At 48.5% G+C, this 17717-nt stretch overlaps 1 pseudogene; it reads left to right on the top strand.

Moving 5' to 3' along the window:
- Window positions 1–205: 205 nt before the first annotated feature.
- LOC120395646 lies at window positions 206–12214 on the top strand (annotated as a pseudogene).
- The last annotated feature ends 5503 nt before the right edge of the window (window positions 12215–17717 follow it).

Here is a 17717-nt window from a genome sequence, read left to right as displayed (position 1 = left end):
CCAGAAATACATACATCTTCAGGGTGTCTATGCTGAGAAAATTCAGACCAGTAATTCACCACTGTTGCAGTTTCAACAGACTCAATAGTCCAGTGATAATGCTAGTATTTTGCTATGTCTTCACACTACTCCTCCTTTTACAGGCTTTTCACCATCATGTCTGTGGCTACTTGAGCAGCAAGTGCCTGGAGCTCTGCCCATCACCATGCCACACAAAATTGAAGAAATTAAAGACTTCCTGATCACAGCCAGGAGGAAGGATGCAAAATCTGTTAATATAAATGTAACCCTTCTGCCCCTCTGAGTTGGCAGCAACAAGGGCCGGGTTCAGTATCCAGGGGTTCCGTTTCAATAACACAATGCAAAACCGTCTCGAGCCCCCACCCAGTGACCTGGGACAATTACCTACCACCCCCCCGGGCGCCTCTAGGAGGCAATACTTCCCCACTCGCAAGCACGAAGTCTGAGTGTAGCAAAATCCTTTTAATAAAGGAGGGAAACAATGCAGCATCACGTTGGAGAGACACCACAAACAGGACTATACACAAACCATAAGCAAAACCCACCTCCAAGTACATTTGGCACTGTCCTTTCCCCCTTAGGGTCTTAAGTCCAATCACCCCAAAGTCCAACAACCCAAGAGTCTCTGTCTCTGGTCAGTGCCACCCCAGAGTTCAAAAGTTTATCTGCAGAGTTTTACCCCCCCAGCCTGGGTGGAAATGGGGGGAGGCACACGCAGGGTGTTAAGGGACACCTTACGTGGGCCAGGGCCGACTGCCCCGCTTCTCCGTGGAGTTCTGCTGCAGCCTTCACCACGACTGGCTCCACTCCATCAGCTGTGCCGCTCCTCCAGCCAACCCGTGAACCGCATCAGCCGTCCACGCGAACCGCTCCACACTGCTCACTGTTCCACGGGCTGCGCCAACGTGCTGCAGACTGCTCCACTCTGCCAGCTGCTTAGCGATCGATCTTCAGGCTCCCCCACTCAGTGATCTCAGCTCAGTAAGCTTAGCTCTTTTAGTGATTTCAGCTCTTAGTGGTTTCAACTCGTAGTAGAGGAGCCCCAGTGCCACCTTGGCCCAACGTGAATTCAGGTCAGCAGCCTCCAGATGGACTCCTAAAGGATTCAAAATTAGCTCTGCTCTTTAACAGTGGAGAGAGGAGGATGTGCAATTGGTGTTCCAGGCCCTCCAAAGGGGCCCATACCATCAGGTACACACACCAGTCCCCAGCCTCTCTCCCTTCACTGGGTTTTGGAACCCATGTCCCTTGTCTAGCAAGTACTATTTAATGCAGGTTGAGTCATTTCTGTCATAAAGCAGTCTCATAGTTCCTCATTCACATAATTAAGGTAACAGCACTTTTTTTTCCTTCCTGCCCCAATAACAAAGAAATTGGGGATTCCACAGTGTGAAAATAACCATCCCACACTGCTGTGTGTTATGCTAAGTGGAGTGGGTTTACCAATGCAAATGCACATTCCTAAAATTCCTTTGCCCACTCCTCATAATGTACCACCAGATGTCAGGGTAGATCTCATCCTGACTCTGCTTACATCCTCCCCCGAGCCGAGAATTTGTCGTCCCGACAAATCACATTCCCTATTATACCAACTTACTGGTCCCCTCCAAAGGGCCTCAGATAGCCCACTTTAGCTTTCACAAACCTGTGTGCTAAATGTATTGGCTCCTCACTAATCACCCCAGGTGCATCGTAAATTAGCCGTTTCACTGGTCTTATTACCCTGTCTCGCCTATGGATAATCTTTGTTGCTGTGGTAGGGGGGACATCCTCTTGAGTGACGGATGGGGAGGTTTCCTGTGAGTTCTCCTCGGATACTGGCATAGGCCCCTGCATTTCTAGTTCTAACAGTGGAGGATCGAAGGTGCTTGGGACATCTTCCATCTGTATGTCGCCACTGTCCAATAATCTGTGTAAGTCATTACACGGGGGTTCCACCAGTGGCTCAGGAGTGTCAGGAATGGGCCTAAATACTTCTGCCATAGGGTTTAGAGCGGGAGAGGAGGTGCTCTCTTTTGATTCAGCTGACCGAGACTGCAATCTTGTCTTCATCCTAGGATACACCATGGTTGTGTCTTCCTCCTCAGACTCACTCTCAGATGTGCTGAGTAGGAGTAGGTTAGCTGCAGGAGGCCGGCTGTCCACGTTGGAAGATGGCTTTGGTACAGCACCTTCGTTCTGCCCAATTGCCCTGTTGTGGCCCATCTCATAAGGGCTGCCTACCAATTCCCCCACCGGGAGCAAAAGGTTTCTATGCACGGTCTTTGTCTGCCCTGGACCCTCTTCAGGTTTGATCTTGTAGACTGGCAGGTCTCCTAACTTTTCCATCACCAAGTAAGGTATTGCCTTCCATCTGTCAGCTATCTTGTGTTTGCCAGCAATACCCAAATTTCGCAGCAGGACTCTGTCCCCTGGCTGGAGCTCTTGCAGACGTACTCTAGCATCATATCGATGTTTGTTACGATCTGCATTCTTCTGAGCTGCAGATGTAGCTAAGTGGTAAGCATCCCGCAGCTTTTCTCGTAGTCGGGATACATATTGCTGATGGGTTTCATAGCTATCGCCATCCTCTGATACACCAAAGCACAGGTCTATGGGTAATCTTGGTTCTCGCCCAAACATCAAGAGATATGGGGTGACTCCCATAGCATCGTTCTTGGTGGCGTTGTAGGCGTGCACCAGAAATGCAACATGTTGGCTCCAGGTTGCCTTCTGCTCTGGCCGCAAAGTCCCTAACATATCTAACACGGTTCGGTTGAACCTCTCTGGCTGAGGGTCACCCTGCGGGTGATAAGGCGTTGTCCTTGACTTTTTAATTCCTGCTATCCTCAGCACCTCCTTCAGAAGGTGACTCTCAAAGTCTCGTCCCTGATCCGAGTGTATCCGGGCTGGGAATCCATAAACTGAGAAATATTTTTCCCAAAGTACCCGAGCAACAGTGGTGGCCCTCTGATCACGTGTGGGATATGCCTGCGCATATCGCGTATAATGGTCGGTCACAACCAGAATGTTCCCAATATTCCTCTTGTCCACTTCTAAAGACAAGAAATCAATGCAAACCAGCTCCAGAGGTTTGTTGCTGGTAATGTTCTTCAGATATGCAGCCCTCGTGGGCAGAGTTTTCCTTTGAACACATCGAGCGCAGGTCTCACATTTCCTGCGAACATCTTCAGCCATCCGGGGCCAATAGAACCTACTTCGGATAAGTTCCAGGGTCCTCTCCATCCCTAAATGTCCAAAGTCATCATGCAGGGCCCTCATGGCCAGGGCTCTGTACTCTTTTGGCAGCACTAGTTGGTTCCGTTGCTTTTGTAGAGGGTCTGTGGTCACGCAGTGTAGCACTCCCTGAATCAGTTTTAGCTTGGTCCATTCTCTCAATAGTAGTTTGCCCTCTGGGGTAGGTGGGACAACCGCAGCTGGGCCTCGCCCCTCCCTTTTGGCAAGTAGCGTATCACGAATGTCAATATCTTGCAGCTGGGCTTCCTGCCAGTCAGCCGCATTGAGCACGGGCAAGGGAGATTGGTCCAAAGCAATATAGTTTACTGAAGCAGAAGGCACGCATTCAGGGGGCAGGCCCAAAGCTTCAGCAACGCATCCATGAAGGCTCTCATGGGCCTCCGGCTCTCGGCGACTCACACTGCAAATAGCTCTCACTCCATCCGTGGGTATCACAGCAACTCCTGGTGCTTGTGGATGCCTGGACAATGCATCTGCATCTACATTGCTTCTCCCTGATCGGTATTGAATGCTGAAGTCATAGCTAGCCAAAGCGGCCACCCATCTTTGCCCTGTAGCATCCAGTTTAGCACTTGTTAACACATAAGTCAGTGGGTTGTTGTCTGTCCACACCTGGAACTGAGCACCATACAAGTAGTCTCGAAATTTCTCAGTGATGGCCCATTTCAAGGCCAAGAACTCCAGCTTGTGGGTGGGATAGCGTGTTTCACTATCAGACAGTTCTCGGCTGGCAAAGGCTACAGGTTTACGCGTGCCTTCCACCTCCTGGTACAGTACTGCTCCCAGACCCTCCAAACTGGCATCTGTATGCAGGATAAATGGCTTGCTTGGGTCAGCAAAGACTAGGACAGGGGCATGAGTTAGGCAAGTAATGATTTCTCGAAAAGCCTTTTCACATCTCTCATTCCACCGTGGCCCAAAGGGTTCGAAGGGGCCATAGTGTCTCTGCACGGAAGGCCTTTTATTCCTGGTCTTAGATTTGTTCTTGCTGGACTGATATCCCCTGGTAAGATCATTGAGGGGTTTTACAACTGTAGCATAGTTTTTTACAAATCTGCGGTAGTAGCCACTAAACCCAAGGAAAGTCTTGAGTTCTCTGTAGTTGCTTGGACGTGGCCATGTAGTGAGTGCTTCTATTTTATCAGGATCAGTACTCACACCCTCTTGGGACACGATGTGGCCCACATACTTCACCGAGGTCCTGCAGAACTGGCATTTGTCAATTGAAAGCTTCAAACCATAATCCTCCAACCTATCAAGCACTTTAAGAAGTCTTTCTTCATGCTCTTCCAAAGTTCTTCCAAACACAATCAGGTCATCCAAATAAACTAACACTTGCAGTAAATTCATGTCTCCCACAACTTTCTCCATAAGACGTTGAAATGTGGCAGGTGCTCCAGAAATCCCTTGGGGCATGCGTTCGAACTGATAAAACCCTAATGGGCAGATGAAGGCTGTCTTCTCCTTATCTTCTTCACCCAGAGGGATCTGGTAGTATCCACTCCGAAGATCCAACACAGAGAACCACTGGCTTCCCAGCAAACAGTCTAAAGCATCTTGGACTCGAGGCATTGTGTACTGATCAACCACAGTACGGCGGTTCAGGGTGCGGTAGTCAATACACATCCGGATTTTCCCATTCTTTTTACGGACCACCACAATGGGTGAGGCGTATGAGCTGTGGGACTCTGTAATGATGCCATTTGCAGCCAGCTCTTGAAGATGTTGTCGCACATCTTCCATCTCGGAGAGAGCAAGCCTCCTAGATCTCTCTCTGAAAGGTCGGGAGTCATGTAGTCTGATGTTGTGCTCTACTCCTTTTGCACATCCCACATCCCACTCATGCAGTGAGAACACCTTGGGTCTTTCACAAAGTTTCCTCCTCAGGCAATCTTTCCACTCCTCCGACAATGGTGAATCTCCAAAGTCAAACTTTGCTGGGTCTATTGTTGGAACCTGAGTCTCGCACTGGGGTTTCACAATTGATTCAGGCTCGAAGAGGTCTGCTATCTTTTGTCCTTGCTTCACAACAACATCTCGACTTGTTTCATTAGCAATCAGTATAGTCACCTTTTCCTGGGCTTCAGCAGGTAGGGTTATGACTCCACTGGGGACCAGCACTCCTTCTGGGAGCTCTCCTTCAACTGGCTGCTCTATCATTGCTAATGCCCCTTTACTGCCTTTCAGCCTGGTACTCATGACAAGCATCTCTTGCTCTGTCCTTGCGGGCACTACTAAGGGGGTTGTGCCCATGTACTTCAGTGCCCCAATCGGTAGCTCAGATGTCTCCTTTTTAGCACTCTCAATCTTCCTATAGGCTTCAGCACAAAGCGTATGGATCATCAGGGTACTCAGGTACTGGTTCCCAGCCCGTCGTCTGCAGTAATCCGCGAGCACCTTGAAGAGACTGGAGTTGGTCCCTATCAGCACAGACACATCAGAGGTCCCTTTAGGGTCAGGGCATATTAATGCAGCTGTGTCTACCTCTTCCGTTACCCCAGCAACCTCCTCTGGGAATTCCAGGTGCACTATGACATACCCTTGGTAGGGGTATTCATCCATGCTGAGGCCACACAGACCAATGCCAGTCAGTGGCTGTATAGGCAGGTGCCTAAGTATCTGTTGGTAGAATGACTGAAATATAATAGTCACTTGAGATCCAGTGTCAAGCACGGCTTAACACTCCACCCCTTCAATCCTCACCATGACCTCTGCTCGCGGCCCTATCAGTCCTGCAGGGATCCCAGCTGGACGGTCTCTTCTGGGGGAATCTTCAAATCCTGTAGGCCTAGGTGGTCTCCGTCCCCAGACCTTCTGGCAGCTACTGGGTCTCTCCCAACTGCTCCTCAGCTTTTCATACACTAAGGAGGGGTTCTCTTCCTTATGGCAGTTAGCAGCACTGGCCCATCCTGACCACACTGATAGCAAAAGAATTGTCCTTTCTCCCTTCGCTGGGATGGGACAGTGGCTCTAGATACTGACTTCTCCATTGTCACAGTCTGAGGCGCCTTATTCCTGGAAATCTTAGCTCAGTCAACGGTGCTTTGCAGCTCAGCTATCCGTTCTGTCAGGACCTGCATTTGTTGGGCAAGTTCCTCTGTAGTGCTCACCATCAGTACACTGGCCATTTGCAGTGGTGTTGTGCTGGCTGGTTCCAATGTTTGGGCTTCCCAACACTCGCTGGCAGCCTGCCTTTCTTCCTCTTCCCTGACCTCCTTTATCAGCTGGGAGTAACTTGGGGGATGATCCTGTCGTTCTCTTAGTCGGAGATGAAGTAGGATCGGGTTCTGATACCGAGTCCCTCTTACAACTTGAGCCAGTCTGGTCTGATCCATCTGCTCAGCAGTCACTGCTCCCCTCATAACAGCTCTCTGAAGCAGTCTCTCCAGCCTCTGTATATAGGCTGAAATTTTCTCACCCCTTTCCTGTCGAGAATCAAGGAATTTACAGTAACTGTCTTCAGGGCTCTCTACGCACCCAAAGGTATTATCAAGGGCCTCTAGGCAGTCCTTCACACTGACCTTAGGGTCAATGAGCTTCAGGGTGCGAAGTACATCTAATGCTGGGCCACTAAGGCTCTCTATTAGACATCTTCGCTTTTCTACGTCAGGTACGGCCCACTCCCGCAGCATTTCAGTGGTATGCTCCAACCAGGGTTCAAACTCCTCTTCCCCAGCAAATAACCTTAACTTATGACAAGAGTTTGACGTAGCATAGGCCAACACAATCTTTTCCAATATATGCCCCAGTGCTTGTGCCCAATCATTGGCTGAGGCTGCCGCCCCTGAGCTAGGGGCTGCAGGACTGGGGCCCAACAAATCCGACATATTAGCCATTATACAAACAGTAATTCCCTCAAAATATAAAGACAATTGTTTCCCAATACAGTGGAACACTCAACAGGTGCTTGTGAGGGGTACTGGCCCAGGGATCCTGGACGAGCCCCCAAAAATGTAACCCTTCTGCCCCTCTGAGTTGGCAGCAACAAGGGCCGGGTTCAGTATCCAGGGGTTCCGTTTCAATAACACAATGCAAAACCGGCTTGAGCCCCCACCCAGTGACCTGGGACAATTACCTACCACCCCCCCGGGCGCCTCTAGGAGGCAATACTTCCCCACTCGCAAGCACAGAGTCCGAGTGTAGCAAAATCCTTTTAATAAAGGAGGGAAACAATGCAGCATCACGTTGGAGAGACACCACAAACAGGACTATACACAAACCATAAGCAAAAAACCCACCTCCAAGTACATTTGGCACTGTCCTTTCCCCCTTAGGGTCTTAAGTCCAATCACCCCAAAGTCCAACAACCCAAGAGTCTCTGTCTCTGGTCAGTGCCACCCCAGAGTTCAAAAGTTTATCTGCAGAGTTTTACCCCCCCAGCCTGGGTGGAAATGGGGGGGGCACACGGAGGGTGTTAAGGGACACCTTACGTGGGCCAGGGCCGACTGCCCCGCTTCTCCGTGGAGTTCTGCTGTAGCCTTCACCACGACTGGCTCCACTCCATCAGCTGTGCCGCTCCTCCAGCCAACCCGTGAACCGCATCAGCCGTCCACGCGAACCGCTCCACACTGCTCACTGTTCCACGGGCTGCGCCAACGTGCTACAGACTGCTCCACTCTGCCAGCTGCTTAGCGATCGATCTTCAGGCTCCCCCACTCAGTGATCTCAGCTCAGTAAGCTTAGCTCTTTTAGTGATTTCAGCTCTTAGTGGTTTCAACTCGTAGTAGAGGAGCCCCAGTGCCACCTTGGCCCAACGTGAATTCAGGTCAGCAGCCTCCAGATGGACTCCTAAAGGATTCAAAATTAGCTCTGCTCTTTAACAGTGGAGAGAGGAGGATGTGCAATTGGTGTTCCAGGCCCTCCAAAGGGGCCCATACCATCAGGTACACACACCAGTCCCCAGCCTCTCTCCCTTCACTGGGTTTTGGAACCCATGTCCCTTGTCTAGCAAGTACTATTTAATGCAGGTTGAGTCATTTCTGTCATAAAGCAGTCTCATAGTTCCTCATTCACATAATTAAGGTAACAGCACTTTTTTTTCCTTCCTGCCCCAACAACAAAGAAATTGGGGATTCCACAGTGTGAAAATAACCATCCCATGCTGCTGTGTGTTATGCTAAGTGGAGTGGGTTTACCAATGCAAATGCACATTCCTAAAATTCCTTTGCCCACTCCTCATAATGTACCACCAGATGTCAGGGTAGATCTCATCCTGACTCTGCTTACATCAAAAAGAACACAAATATGAAATTCAAGATCTGCTGAAGCCAGAACCTATACACTGTGCTCATCACAGACAAGGGACTTGGCTACACTGGCAAGTTAGAGTGCATTAAAGCAGCCCCGGGCACCCTAACTCATGATGCATCCACACTGGCAAGGCACGTAGAGCACCCGGACTCTACAGCTGGAGCACTCCTGGTAATTCACCTCAATGAGAAGCAAAATGCTTGATGCACCCCGGCTGTAGCGCTGCAGCGCCAGTGTGGACACCCTGGTTTATTAATGCGCTCTGATCAGCCTCCAGAAGTGTCCCACAATGCCTGTTCTAGACACTCTGGTCATCACTTTAAACTCTACTGCCCTGCCTTCAGGTGACCAACCATCAGATCCACCCTTTAAATTCTCTGGGAATTTTGAAAATCCCCTTCCTGTTTTGTCAGCCAGGTGTGGAGTGCTCTCGGCGACTCTTTCTAGGTGACCACGCCTCCACGCGCCATGCGATCCCCAGTATGGAGCAATGGCAAGGTGCTGGACCTCATCAGTGTTTGGGGGAGGAAGCTGTCCAGTCCCAGCTGCGCTCCAGCCACAGGAATTATGATACCTTTGGGCAGACAAAGGAGGTGCCCAGTAAGCAGCTTTTATTTTGGGAAGGAAGTTGTTCAGTGCAGGCTCTTGGGGCAAGGAGGGTTAGGGCTGCATGCATGCCTAGATGTGGAATAGGGCATTGATGTGCTCTCTCACATCGCGGTAATCGGCCTCAGTGATCTCTTCAAAGGTCTCATGCAGAAGCTGGGCAATCCGCTTGCGCAGGTTTCTTAACAGAGCTACTGTGCTCCTTGTCCCAGTCAGGCTAACATGTCTGCGCCACTGTGCCATGAGGGGCGGGGGGACCATTGCTGCACACAGGCAAGCTGCATATGGGCCAGGGCAGAAGCCGCATTGTAGTAGAAGACTCTCCCTTGCTTCCCAGGTCACCCTCAGCAACGAGATATCTTCCAGGATGAACTCCTGTGGAAAATGTGGGGACAGTGTTCAGTATAGGGGCCCCCTGCAGCTGTTGGCTCTCTCCAAGACACAGAACCCCAGAGGACAGTAAGGCCATGAAACTTGCCCCTGTGCTTACTCACCTTTTTGGGGGCTCATGTGAGTTATGTGCACTCGCTTTGGGATGGGCAATTTCTGCTATTGTGTAGACTGTGCTTGCCCTTAAGTATGGGGGAATCATTGCTCTGTCTGGTATGAACAATGCTGCCTCTGTTAAGTGTTGCATTTTCGCTTTACAGATGCAACCTTGAGATCTCAGCTGTCCTTGTTATCAACAGCCGAAAGATTCCAAAGAATCAGGAAGTGGCCAGATAGAAGCAAAGAAGACATGCTGCAAGAAGTAATGCAGCAGTCCCTTAATGAAAATCAAAAACCGCAGGAGTGGCGGGAGAGTGAAAGGAGGGTCTGCCAGCAGAATGCGGATGGCCGGCACGAAAGCACGGAGCGGCTGCTAAGCATTATGGAGCGCCAAGTGGACTCAATGCAGGCGCTCGTAGCAATGCAGGTGGAGCACTTCCACACCTGCGCCCCCCTCCCCTGCAGCCCTTATCCCCAAACTCTTTCCTTTGTGCCCCCATGTCACCTCCAACCCACTTTCCTTAACATCCGGGTTCTTATCACCACTAGCTGCCTCCAACACCTGTAGCGTCACCACCCAGTCCTGCAAACTATGACCCCTACCCACTGCACTCAACCCCCATCACCATGCATTTTAGCCAGCCAGAAATGCAGCACTCATTGCACAGCACTCCAGACAGGAAGACTGAGTATGATAACAGGGACATACGCAAATCTGTGATTGTACTGTTCCCCACCCCACCCCCTTTCCCTTTCTGTTTCCCAAGCGGTTGTGTTTCTTTTCAATAAATGAATTTTCTTTTCAATAAATGGATTTTTTGGCTTTGAAAACATTCTTTATTATTGCATTAAGTAAAAGATACCTTAGCCCAGAAAAACAACAGGCACTGCAAGTCAGTGTAGCAAAAACAGATTCCTACTAACATTGGAACCACTGTACTTCACTCCCGTGCAGGGCACCAAACATTACTGGTGGCTTTTAGCCTCAAATTGCTCCCTCAAGGCATCCCTAATTCTTGCAGCCCCGCGCTGGGCCCCTCTAATAGCCCTGCTCTCTGGCTGTTCAAATTCAGCCTCCAGGTGTTGAACCTCCAAGGTCCACGCCTGAGTCAATATTTCACCCTTCCCTTCACAAATGTTATGGAGGGTACAGCACTCGGATATAACCGTAGGGGTGTTGTCATCAGCCAGGTCCAGCTTCCCATACAGACAGCTCCAGTGACCCTTTAAATGGCCAAAAGCACACACCACAGTCATTCTGCACCAACTCAGCCTGTTGTTGAACCACTCCTTGCTGCTGTCAAGGCTCTCTGTGTAGGGTTTCATGAGCCACGGCATTAACGGGTAAGCGGGGTCTCCAAGGATCACAATGGGCATTTTGACTTCCCCTACGGTGATCTTCTGGTCTGGGAAAAAAGTCCCAGCTTGCAGTTTCCTGAACAGGCCTCTATTCCGAAAGATGCGTGCGTCATGCACCTTTCTGGACCAGCCTGCGTCAATGTCAGTGAAATGCCCACGGTGATCCACAAGCGCCTGGAGAACCATAGAGAAATACCCCTTCCAATTAACATACTCGGAGGCTAGGTGGGCCAGAATTGGAATATGCTTCCCATCTATCGCCCCTCCGCAGTTAGGGAAACCCATTTGTGCAAAGCCAGCCACAATGTCAAGCATGGATGCGATTAATGGCCCTGCAAACTTGCATCAACATGATTCCAACGGTCGACTTTCCCACTCCAAACTGGTTAGTGACCGATCGGTAGCTGTCTCAAGTTGCCAGCTTCCAGATAGCAATAGCCACCTGCTTCTCCACCATCAGGGCAGCTCTCAATCTCATGTCCTTGCGCTGCAGGGTGAGGGCGAGCTCATCACACAGTCCCATGAAAGTGGCTTTTCTCATCCGAAAGTTCTGCAGCCACTGCTAGTCATCCCAGACTTGCATGACGATGTGATCCCACCACTCAGTGCTTGTTTCTCAAACCCAAAAGCGGCGTTCCACTGCGGTGAGCATGTCCGTGAATGCCACAAGCAATCTCATGTCACATGCATTATGCGAGTTGACATCATCATCGGACTCCTCACTGTCAGTTTGTAGCTTAAGGAGTAACTCAACTGCCATTCGTGACGTGCTGGTGAGACCCATCAGCATATTCCTCAGCACTTCGAGGTCCATTCCCGCACACCGAAAGGGAAGACAGAGCACACAGTACAAAAAACATTAAAAGATGGCACCAAATGTGGATGGAAGCACAGGGATTGCTGGGATGTGAAGCGATTCATCACGCGGCATTGGGACAAGACCCAGAATGTCCCGCACCTGCCCCCCACCCCCTTCCCACGAGCTGCAGCACCAGAATGGGAAGAGGTGCTCTGTGGGATAGCTGCCCATAATGCACCGCTCCCAATGCCATTGCAAATGCCGTAAATGTGGCCACACCAGTGCATTTGCAGCGGAGAGTGTGGACACACTGCAGCGCTTTCCATACTGCGCTTTCCGAAGGTGGGTTTAACTCACAATGCTCTACATCTGCAAGTGTAGCCATGCAAGGAGAAGGCTGAGAAACTGAAGGAGTCCCAGCCACCTGGTTTGGCTGTGAAAGAACTTAAATGAACCAGTCATACACAGAGCTTTTTTCATGTATTATAACAAAAGAGGGAACTGTTGAAAAAAAAGCAGAAGCTTCAATATAGAGAGAGCACTGGAGATTGTACCACAGCAATATTGCCAAGCCCAGAGATGACCTGTACCTGCCAATAGTGGGGGGGGGGGGAGGGGAAGGATACAGAGTGAAGACAGCCAGTTTCAGGGGTGTTACTGAGCATACCCCTCCATGCGACACCTCTGGCCAAGCCGAAATGTTAAAAAAAATCATGAAAGAGACAAGGTGAATGAGGTAATATCTGTTATGCCACAATGGCTAAAGAACAGAGTAAAAGAAGCAGATAGAGGCAAAAATACATTTTTTAAAAATTGGAAGTCAAATCCTACTGAGGAAATAGAAAAGAGCATAAACTCTGGCAAGTGAAGTGTAAAGGTATAATCAGGCAGGCCAAAAAAAGAATTTGGAGAGCAACTAGCAAAAGACTCTCAAATTAACAGCAGGAAAAAAAATTAAGTAGATCAGAAGGAAATCTGCTAAACAATCAGTGGAGTCACTGAATGATCGAGGTGCAAAAGGAGTGCTCAAGGAAGACAAGGCCATAGCAGAGAAGCTAAATGAATTCTTTGTAGTAGTCTTCACTGCAGAGGATATGAGGGAAGATTCCAACACCTGAATCATTCTTTTTAGGTGACAAATCTGAGGAACTGTGCCAGATTGAGGTCTCAATAGAGGAATTTTTGGAACAATCAATAAATTAAACAGTAATAACTCACCAGGACTAGACTGTGTTCACCCAAGAGTTCTGTCAGAACTTAAATATGAAATTGCAGAACTATTAATTGTGGTATGTAACATATCACTTAAATAAGCTTCTGTACCAGATGACTGGAGGATAGCTACCATAATTTAAAAAAAAAAGGCTACAAAGATGATCCTGGCAATTACAGGCCAGTAAACCTAACTTCAGTACCAGGCAAATTGTAAAGAACAGACTTATCAGACACACAGATTAACATGATTTACTAAGGAAGAATCAACATGGCTGTGACATATCAGGTTACAATCCAGATTTATGAGCAGCTGTGTCACACTTGCCCTGCAACACTGGGTGCCTTGCATTGCCTTGCTGAAGGAGTTCCCACCTAGGCTCCTCACAAACAGCCTTCCAGCCACACATGAGTGTTTGTGTGTAACTGCAGCCTGCCAGCCCAAACTTGGGTTACACTCAGGCTCTTACCAGCACTGGTTATACTCCAGGGTGACCCCAACACCCCTCAGTCATAGATTTTCCCCCAGAAATGTATGTCCTGTACTGCCCAGCTTCTTTCTTGACAATACAAATTATATAAAGTCCATTATTTCTTATAATAGAAATAATATGCATACAATTGCTACCCTAAATAGTGTTTCCCAGATACTTCAATTCAAACACAATGGATTAGATAAAACAATAAAGCAAGGTTATTAACTACAAAGAGATAGATTTTAAGTGAGTACAAGTAATGAGGCATAAAAGTTAGAAATGGTTATATGAAACACAACTAGTGCCTAACTCAAATTGTGTTAAATTCAAAGTAAAGTTTTCTCACCACATGCTTTCAGTGGTCTTACTGACCAAGCTCCTTAGTTCAGGACCCTCTTTCTCCCCATACCCATCACATGGACGGCACCTAAAGCAACAAAGGAAGTACTTGTTGGATACTGGGAGAAAGGGTCCTGAGCTAAGAAGCTTGGTTATAATTTTATCAAGACTACCCCTAACTGGAGCTGAATTATCTGTACTCTCCAAGGGACTGGTCTTCTGTACCACAACAGAACCTTATACCATAATAACACGTGGAGAACTGGAAGAATACTTCCACGACTCTGCCAAGAATTTTTTCACAACAAATGACAACGTCACCCACAATTACCATGTTCCCACTGACAGTCATAAGAAAAAAGAATCATCTGACTGGACATCCCACTGTGGACAAAGCCACACTCTTGATCATAACACTGATTGCTTCAGAAAAAAAATTGACTGAAATCCTTAACAAACATCCCATCTACCACAGTCTCCACACTGCTGAGAGGACAGCTATACAGAAATTCAACCACGGGATGGTGATCAAACCAGCAGACAAAGTGGTGGGGCCATCATAGTCCCCAACTGTGATGACTACATTAGCTAGGCCAACCAACAACTCTCCAACGCCATCAACTATAAAGAAGTCAAAGAAGATCCCATACCACAATTTATCCAGGAGTTTAAGGATATCATCAAATCCTTCCCCAAACAACTCCAAGAGAAACTCTACAACCTCATCCCCCATGAACCTACCCTACATGCTTCCCAAAATACACCATCAAGGGAAACCCAGGCAGAGTCCTTTTTATCTGACCACAGCACTCTTATTGGAGGAATATTGGGACTCATAGAAACCATGCATAAGAGGTTGGGAAACCAGAACTGTCTGGGCCAGAAGGTGGAGATCAAGATGACCCTTACTCTGTCCTGGCAGATTCTATGTAGAACTCATGGTAGTAGCAGTAGTGAAGGGATGGCATAGTTGAATTGGTCTGACCAAGTAAGAAGCAACACCTCATCCTGGGAGTGGTGAGCTAGGGCTTTTCTGGAGCAATACATAATGCATTTCCTGTTTGCTTGAGAAGCAAAGAAGATCACTGGGTGGGGTTCCCCATAGAGTACACAGTACAGAGTCATGGAGCTCCCACTTGTGGTTGACTGAGAAATATCTTTGGAGAGAATCTGTGAGCACTTTTTGCTTCCTCAGGAGATAGGCTGTGGATAGGGTGATTTGATTGCTGATACACCAGTTCCAGAGGCTGGCTGCTTCTGCACACACAGAGGCGGATTGCGCTCCCACTTGCTTGTTGGTGTCCAAGACAGATGTAACATTGTCTGACATTATAACGACATAGTGAGTGTAGAAGAATGGAAGAAAGGACTTGCATGGTTTCTGTACTTCTTGCAACTCCAGGATATTGATGTGCATTCTGGCCTCTCGAGATGTCCATGCATCTTGTGCCATGTGGCTGTTCATGTGGGCTCCACAGCCTAATAGGGATGTGTCCATAATGATGGTCCTGTCAGGAGAGGAAGGGAGAAAGGGGATGCAAATGCATGCCTGACACAGATTTGTCCAGCACAGTAGGGAAGACAGTGCCTTAGCCAGAACTGTCACCATGAGGTTCATGGAATGACGGCTTGGGGAGTATACCCACTGCAGCCAAGCTTGAAAGCAATGAAGGTGGAGTCTTGCGAATGGAGTGACATAGTGCATGAGGCCATATGATCTCAGAGAGACAGACATGTTTTGACCGGTACTCGACGGTTGCTTGTGACATGAGCTATGGTATTGTTCATTGTCTGAAACCTGGCCATAGGCAGGTACGCTTTTGGGGTGATAGAATTTAAGGTTGCCCTGATGAAATCCAGAGATTGTATGGGGGTAAGAACAGATTTTCCAATGTTTACACTGACTCCCAGTGAAGAGAGGAGATGTAGCATCATGGAAGTTGATGCATAGGCTTCCTGGCAGGACGTGGCAACAAGGAGCCAGTCATTGAGACAGGAGAAGACAATGAAACCACGATGTCTGACGTGGGCCACTGCAACTGAGAATATCTCGCTAAAGACTCTGGGGGTGATTTCTATTCCAAAGGGGAGAACTCTATACTGAAAATAGTCAGAGCCCACCGTGAATCTGAGAAAGTGTCTGTGAGAGGGATGAACGTCTACATGACAGTAGGCGTCCATCACATTAAGAACTGTGAACCACATGCCCTTTGCTAAAAGATCGCTGCCAATGTGATGCTGTGAAATCTGAGTTTGCGAATGAAGCAGTTAAGATGGTGGAGGTCGAGGATTGGTCTCCAATCATTCTTCTTTTTGGGGATCAGGAAGTAGGTTGAGTAAAATCCTCTCCACCCTTGGTATTGCAGAGGGATGTATCTATTGCTCCTCCCTGCAGTAAGGAATTTACCTCTTGTTTGAGAAGTGTGGTCTCCATAGAGAGGTGGGGAGTAGGAGGTTGGTAGAGGTAGAGATGCAAACTATTGTATAGCTAGAGTGGCTGAGGTTCAGCTCCCACTTGTCCATTGTTATTGCACTCCAGTTGTTGAAAGAGTGTGCTAGACGGTCCTCAAATGGTGTGGTGGGGGGAGAGTCGGGAGGGTTTAGTGTTCTGTGGCTGAGATTGAGATACTGAGCCTTGTTGCAGAGGGTGTAGGGAAACTCTCCCACTGACATAGTGCTGTCCACACCAGTGCTTAGGGCTGGGTAACGTACATGGCTCAGGGGGGTGACTTTTTCACACCCCTGAGTGACGGGGGGAGGGATAGCTCAGTGGTTTGAGCATTGGCCTGCTAAATCCAGGGTTGTGAGTTCAATCCTTGAGGAGGCTGCTTAGGGATCTGGGGCAAAAATTGGTCCTGCTAGTGAAGGCAGGGGGCTGGACTCAATGATCTTTCAAGGTCCCTTCCAGTTCTAGAAGATTAGTATATCTCCTATTATTATTAATTACATACATTATACTGCAATAAGTACTAGTGTAGACATAGCCTTAGTAAAACCACCACCTTTTTCTTTTCAGTTATATTCTGTTCCAGTCTCTTGATCGAGGTGGACCAGTCCTCTGAGCTATCAAGCCAGTCCATTTTCCCCAAGGAGCTTTCTTTTCCCCACAAATGGTTAGTTCACTCAGTCCCAGAGGCTGAAGGCTCAATGTCCTTTTAGCATCTTCTTCACTAGGCCTATGCAGTCACTGCATTTCATTGTATTGCTGGATTAGGACCCAGGTTCATCACTAGTTGATGTCTTTTGCTCTGTAAACAAAATTTGTAGAAACCTCACAAATAGCATTCTGACTAATAATTTTTACTAACCATTGTGACAAAGTTCCTCTTCTACCTTGGTGGGTCCTGTGCTTATTGGTAGATTTTGCTAGCCTCAGAGATCTTCCTGTGTTGGATCAGGAGTTGGGAGGTTTTGGGGGAACCCGGGCCCACCCTCTACTCCGGGTTCCAGCCCAGGGCCCTGTGGATTGCAGCTGTCTATGGTGCCTCCTGTAACAGCTGCGCGACAGCTACAACTCCCTGGGCTACTTGCCCATGGCCTCCTCCAAACACCTTCTTTATCCTCACCACAGGATCTTCCTCCTGGTGTCTGATAATGCTTGTACTCCTTAGTCCTCCAGCAGCTCACCCTCTCACTCTCAGCTCCTTGCACCTCTTGCTCCCAACTCCTCAAACTGAAGTGAGCTCCCTTTTAAACCCAGGTGCCCTGATTAGCCTGCCTGAATTGATTCTAGCAGTTTCTTGATTCGCTGCAGGACCCTATCCAATTCATATACGTTACCAGGGCAAAGGGAGAAGCAGGGAAGAAGGACTACAACTTTCTCTTTCCCTGGAAAGTTCCAGCCTGGGAGCCCCAAGTGTTTTATTATTACTTATATTACAACTAAAATTAGGACCCCTTTGTGCTAGGCACTGTACAAACACAGATGG

The sequence above is a fragment of the Mauremys reevesii genome, linkage group 1 (assembly GCF_016161935.1).
Source record: "Mauremys reevesii isolate NIE-2019 linkage group 1, ASM1616193v1, whole genome shotgun sequence".
Classification (NCBI taxonomy): Eukaryota; Metazoa; Chordata; order Testudines; family Geoemydidae; genus Mauremys; species Mauremys reevesii.
The sequence above is the reverse complement of the archived record's forward strand: the minus strand, read 5'-3'. Positions and strand labels throughout refer to the sequence as shown.